Source organism: Anomalospiza imberbis, chromosome 22 (genome assembly GCF_031753505.1).
Source record: "Anomalospiza imberbis isolate Cuckoo-Finch-1a 21T00152 chromosome 22, ASM3175350v1, whole genome shotgun sequence".
Classification (NCBI taxonomy): Eukaryota; Metazoa; Chordata; class Aves; order Passeriformes; family Viduidae; genus Anomalospiza; species Anomalospiza imberbis.
In genome coordinates, this window is record NC_089702.1 from 5,639,073 (window position 1) to 5,645,919 (window position 6,847).

General features: G+C 64.4%; 1 protein-coding gene across 1 annotated transcript in view; it reads left to right on the top strand.

The window, feature by feature from the left end:
• MRPL10 (mitochondrial ribosomal protein L10) overlaps positions 1-6,847 on the top strand; it is a 112,967-nt gene that overhangs the window by 41,297 nt on the left and 64,823 nt on the right. The window lies entirely within an intron of this gene.

Below are 6,847 nucleotides of genomic sequence, written 5' to 3' on the forward strand. Positions count from 1 at the left end.
TGCCTAGCCCGGTTTCCAGCCGGGCCGGAGCTTTTCCATAAAACACCGGGAATGCTCCCGGGCCCGGCCCGCCCCCAGCGCGCCGGGGCGGCTCCCGCGCTGCGGAGCCCTGAGCCGGCGGGGGGATCCCGGGCTTGCGGGTCCCCGGTTTCTGGTGGGGAGGGAGGGGTGGGGGTGGGGGGGGGGTGTCCCCGTTTTTTTTGTTTTGGGGGGGGGGGGGTCCCCGGTGCGGGCCGCGCGCGCTCCCCGCTCGCCGTTCCCGGGGCCCTTTAAGGCCCCACGTGACCGCGCCCCCCCCACCCCACCCCACCGCGGCCACGTGACCCCGCCCCGCCCGCCCGCGCGCGCGCGCTCCCGCGGCCTCGCCGTCCCCGCCGGCGCCGCCCGCCCCGCCCCGCCCCGCCCCGCGCGCGCCGCCGCCGCCGCCGCCGCCCCCTTCCCGCCCCCCACCGCGACCTCCCGCACGCCACCTCCCCGCGCCCTCCGCCACAGATTCCGGTACCCGCCGGGCTCCGCCGCCGCCGCTCCGGCCCCGCCGCCGCCGCCGCCGCCGCTCCCCGCCCCGGCCCAACCGCCCCCCCCCCCGGCCCGCCTCGCGCGGCGCCGCCGCCAATCACCGCCCGCCGAGGGGAGGCGAGAGCGAGGCGCGGACCAATGGGAAGCGGGCGGCAGGGAGTGCCTCCCGCCTCCCCGGAGCCGCTTTGATTGGCAGGCGAACCGACCAATGGGCGCGCGAGGGGGCGCGGGCGGCCCAATGGGAAATGAGAAGCCGGGAGGCGCGGCTCGCCCCGCTACGTGACTGATTGACGGCACGCCCAGCCAATGGCGCGCAAAGCCCTCACTGAGTGACAGAGGCGCGAACCAATGAGACGACGCGCAGGGCTCGCGCGCTTGAGTGGCAGCGGCGCGCACCAATCGCTGCGAGGCGGCGGCACCGCCCCCTTCGCCCCGCAGCGGTTGCCGGGGCAACGGGCGGGCCGGGCCCTCAGCGGGGTGAGGCCGCCATGGCGCCCCCGGCGCCCTGAGGGGGCGGCGGCGCGGCCGGGAGCCGCTGCCGAGCTGGCTCCTCAGCCCTGCTGCCCTCGGGAGCGCCCCGGGCCGCCACCGCCCTTGGCCCTGGTGGTGCTGGTGAACGCGCCCCGTCCCCGCGGGGACCGCGGAGGGAGATTTGGGGGCGCTGCCGCCGCGGGGACACCGGGACGGGCGCGGCCTCGGCCTGCACCGATGTTTAGCGACTGTTGCGGGGGGCAGGAGGCGAGGGCCAGGCTGGGGCTCTTCCCAACCGCCTCAGCTGCCCAAAAACCTGCTCCGGGCCAGGGTCTGTGGGAAGAGAGGCGGAAGAGCGCTGCCGGCATCAGGCCCGGTGCGTCCCTTCCCCTCCCGGGGCCGGCGGCCCCCGGTGCGCCCCAAACCCCAAACGCGATCCAGCAACGGCGGGGCGGGCGCCAAACCGGCCGCGGCTCCTTCACCTCTGCCCACGCGGATCCCCGTGGGATTCCTGCCTGTCCTCCCCTTCCCACAGGGATCCACGCAGGATTCCTGCTCCTTCCGCATGGATCCACACGGAATTCCTGCCCCTTTCCCGCATGGATCCACACGGAATTCCTGCCCCTTTCCCGCATGGATCCACACGGAATTCCTGCCCCTTCCCACGTGGATCCACACGGAATTCCTGCCCCTTCCCGCATTGATCCACACGGAATTCCTGCCCCTTTCCCGCATGGATCCACACGGAATTCCTGCCCCTTTCCCGCATGGATCCACACGGAATTCCTGCCCCTTTCCCGCATGGATCCACACGGAATTCCTGCCCCTTCCCGCATGGATCCACACGGAATTCCTGCCCCTTCCCACTTGGATCCACACGGAATTCCTGCCCCTTCTCCCATTCCCACGTGGATCCACACGGAATTCCTGCCCCTTCCCACATGGATCCACACGGAATTCCTGCCCCTTCCCACGTGGATCCACACGGAATTCCTGCCCCTTCTCCCATTCCCACATGGATCCACACGGAATTCCTGCCCCTTTCCCGCATGGATCCACACGGAATTCCTGCTCCTTCCCACGTGGATCTACACGGAATTCCTGCCCCTTCTCCCATTCCCACGTGGATCCACACGGAATTCCTGCCCCTTCTCCCATTCCCGCATGGATCCACACGGAATTCCTGCCCCTTTCCCGCATGGATCCACACGGAATTCCTGCCCCTTCTCCCATTCCCGCGTGGATCCACACGGAATTCCTGCCCCTTCTCCCATTCCCGCATGGATCCACACGGAATTCCTGCCCCTTCTCCCATTCCCGCGTGGATCCACACGGAATTCCTGCCCCTTCTCCCATTCCCGCAGGGATCCACACGGAATTCCTGCTCCTTCTCCCATTCCCGCATGGATCCACGTGGGATTCCTGCCCGTCCCTGCTCCCTGTGGGATCCCTGCCTGTTCTCCCCTTCCCACACGGATCCCTGCGGGATCCCTGCCCTTCCCACGCGGATCCACACGGAATTCCTGCCCTTCCCACGTGGATCTGTGCGAGATTCCTGCCCGTCCCTGCTCCCCGTGGGATTCCTGCCCAAACCCGTGCCAGCAGGTGGGAGGCCCTGGCAGCACCACCCCGATCCTGCCATTCCTGCCCATCCCAGACTGCTCTTCCCTGCCCCAGAAACCTGCCAGGACAAACAGGATGCCACAGACGCTGCTTCATCCCAGGGGAAAAAAAAAAAAAAAAAAACAAACACGGAAAAAATCGGCGTGGGATCCACGCCTCGTGGCACGGTGAGCTTGGCCAGGTTCTCCCAGCGTTCTCCCAGGGTTCTCCAGGCTGTTCGTGCACCCCAAAAACCTTCAGAGATCCAGGGAGGCACGGATGAGTCCAGGGAGACAAAGGAAGGTGTTGGAGAGGCTGGAAGTGCCCAGATCCTGGAGATTTTGGGTCATGTGCTCCCCAAACCCTCCCTGGAGGGATTTTGGGGGTGTTTTCCACCCTAAGCCCATCCTGGGTTGGATTTTGGGGGTGTTGCCCACCCTGAACTCCCCCCGGGCTGGATTTTGGGGGTGTTTTCCACCCTCAACCCCCCTGGGATGGAGATTTGGGGGTGCTCTCCACCCTAAACCCACCCAGGTTGGATTTTGGGTTTTTTTTTTCCACCCTAAACCCACCCAGGTTGGATTTTGGGGGTGTTTTCCACCCTGAACCCCCTGGGCTGGATTTTGGGGTTTTTTTTCCACCCTGAACCCCCCAGGCTGGATTTTGTTTTTTTTTTCCACCCTGAACCCCCCGGGCTGGATTTTGGGGTTTTTTTCCACCCTAAACCCACCCAGGTTGGATTTTGGGGGTGTTTTCCACCCTGAACCCCCCGGGCTGGATTTTGGGTTTTTTTTCCACCCTAAACCCACCCAGGTTGGATTTTGGGGGTGTTTTCCACCCTGAATCCCCCGGGCTGGATTTTGGGGTGTTTTTTTCCACCCTGAACCCCCCGGGCTGGATTTTAGGGTTTTTTTTCCACCCTGAACCCCCCGGGCTGGATTTTGGGGTGGTTTTTTCCACCCTGAACCCCCCGGGCTGGATTTTGGGGGTGTTTTCCACCCTGAACCCCCCGGGCTGGATTTTGGGTTTTTTTTCCACCCTAAACCCACCCAGGTTGGATTTTGGGGGTGTTTTCCACCCTGAACCCCCCGGGCTGGATTTTGGGTTTTTTTTTTCCACCCTGAACCCCCCGGGCTGGATTTTGGGGTGTTTTTTTCCACCCTGAACCCCCCGGGCTGGATTTTAGGTTTTTTTTTCCACCCTGAACCCCCCGGGCTGGATTTTGGGTTTTTTTTTTCCACCCTGAACCCCCCGGGCTGGATTTTGGGGTTGTTTTCCACCCTGAACCCCCCGGGCTGGATTTTGGGGTGTTTTTTTCCACCCTGAACCCCCCGGGCTGGATTTTGGGGGTGTTTTCCACCCTGAATCCCCCGGGCTGGATTTTGGGGTGTTTTTTTCCACCCTGAACCCCCCGGGCTGGATTTTGGGGTGTTTTTTTCCACCCTGAACCCCCCGGGCTGGATTTTGGGGGTGTTTTCCACCCTGAACCCCCCGGGCTGGATTTTGGGGTGTTTTTTCCACCCTAAACCCACCCAGGTTGGATTTTGGGGGTGTTTTCCACCCTGAACCCCCCGGGCTGGATTTTGGGGTTTTTTTTCCACCCTGAACCCCCCGGGCTGGATTTTGGTTTTTTTTTTTTCCACCCTGAACCCCCCGGGCTGGATTTTGGGTTTTTTTTCCACCCTAAACCCACCCAGGTTGGATTTTGGGGGTTTTTTTTTCCACCCTAAACCCACCCAGGTTGGATTTTGGGGTGTTTTTTCCACCCTGAACCCCCCGGGCTGGATTTTGGGGTGTTTTTTCCACCCTGAACCCCCTGGGCTGGATTTTGGGGTTTTTTTTCCACCCTGAACCCCCCAGGCTGGATTTTGTTTTTTTTTTCCTCCCTGAACCCCCCGGGCTGGATTTTGGGGTTTTTTTCCACCCTAAACCCACCCAGGTTGGATTTTGGGGGTGTTTTCCACCCTGAACCCCCCGGGCTGGATTTTGGTTTTTTTTTTTCCACCCTGAACCCCCCAGGCTGGATTTTGGGGGTTTTTTTTCCACCCTGAACCCCCCGGGCTGGATTTTGGGGGTGTTTTCCACCCTGAACCCCCAGGGAACAGGGGGTGTCTGGCAGCCCCCACAAACCCCTCCCGTGACTGCCCGGGGCAGTTTCCAGCTGGGAACCCGAGCCGGGCTGTCCCTCCCGGGTTATTTTTAGTGTCCCCAGGGTTGTTTGGGGACAGCTGGCCCTGTCCCCGGGCCCACCTCGTGCCACTGAGGGGGGCACGGAGCCCCTTCCCCGTTTTTTTCTCCCCAGGAAAACGCTCCAGCCCCAAAAATTAAAGGGAAAATCTTCCCAAACAAGGGAAGATTTGGGTGAGTCACCAGAAAATTCCTGGCTGGGAGAGCTCAGGGAATGGGAGCAGGGACATGGAAGGGTTGGAATTATTTGGGATCCCCAAATCCAGGATCCCCTGGAATCCAGGAGCCCCTTCCCCATTTTTTAAACCCCAGGGAAACGCTCCACCCCAAAAATCAAAGCAAACAAGGGAAGATTTGGGTGAGTCACCAGAAAATTCCCGGCTGGGAGGGCTCAGGGAATGGGAGCAGGGACTGGGATTATTTGGGATGGATCCAGGAGCCCCTTCCCAGGTCTGGGATCCGCCCCCAGCGTTGATAATATCCAGGGATTAATTAAGCACTAATGAAGTTTGTCCTTCCAGCTGGATCCAGCCGCAATTAAAGATTTTCCTGCCCAGTCCGGTGTCGGGGTGGACCTGGCTCTTTCCCTCCTTGCCGGGGTGGATTTTTGGGATATTTGTGGGGTTTTGTTGTTAAATCCCAATCTCTATGGAGTGATCACTTCCATGGCTCCAGCACAGCGGGCCCGTGGGGCTGGGACCCCCCACTCCCCATGGATGTTCCCTACAGACCCCCCCAAACCTTGGGACAGCCATCCTAAGGACACCCCAACATTGGCATCACCCCCTTTTTGGGAACCCCAACCCCACAGACCCCTCCCCACTTTGGGGTCACCCCCCTTCTTGGGAACCGCCCCACCCACCCGGGTTTTGCCCCATTCCCGGGTAACCCCAACCCTACAGAGCCCCCCAGGCTGGCACAGCCTGTCCAGGGCCCCCCACGCTCCCGTGGCTCCCCAAAATCCGCCCCTGCTCCGCCCCCACCGCCGCGGCCCCAGCGCGCCTCTTTCCCAACGCTCCTTGCGACACCGGGCTTTTATTTGCATAGCTCCGCCCCGTACGGCACGCACAACCCTTATAAGGTGTGTGGCCACACCCATTCCCGCCGTGGCCCCGCCCCCTCATGCCCCGCCCCGTGTCGCGCATTCGCGGTCCTGCAGCGTCACCTGCCGGCGGCTCCGCGGCAGCGCGCGGGGCCCCGCCGTGACCCCCCAGAACCGGGACCCCCCCCTCCGGGACCCTTCCTGACCCCCCAAAACCGGGACCCCCCCCCTCCGGGACCCTTCCTGACCCCCCAGAACCGGGACCCCCCCCTCCGGGGCCCTTCCTGACCCCCCAAAACCGGGACCTCCCCTCCGGGACCCCGCCGTGACCCCCCGACACCGGGACCCCCCCTCCGGGACCCTTCCTGACCCCCCGACACCGGGACCCCCCCTCCGGGACCCTTCCTGACCCCCCCAAATCGGCACCACCCCGTGCCCGAGACCCCCCAAAACTCTGCCCCCCAAACCCCCTGCCCCACCCCCTCCTGTGTCACCCGCACCCCAAAGTTGTCCCCCCCAAAAGGCGAGTGACACCCCAAACTGTCCCCAGCACTGGGGGGCTTCGGGGGGCGACCCCGGGCAGACATTGATGGACGGGACCCCCCCAGGAGCGGCCGTGTCCCCACCCAGGGGGACCCCCCAAATGGCCCCCCAGAGAACCCTTGGTGTCCCCTGGTGTCCCCTGGGGTCCCCTGGGGTCCCCTGGGGTCCCCTGGCCTGGGTGCCACCCCCCGAACGGGTGACAAGGGCTCGCTGGGGCGGGGGTCACCCCCTGGGCACCCCCAAAGCGGAGCCGGCCGGGCTGAGGCAGGGCACGGGGCGCCCCCCAAAGCCCAGCCCGGGCCCCTCGTGTCCCCGCGGGGGTGTCCCCATCCCCGGGGGGCCCCGTGTCCCCTCCGTGTCCCCCCGGGTGTCCCCCCCTCCGCAGCCCGAGAACAAAGAGGGGGAGGAGGAGGAGGAGGAGGAGGAGGAGGAGGAGGAGGAGCGCGAAGGCCCCGCGGTCCCCGGCGGTGGCAGCTGGTGCCCCGC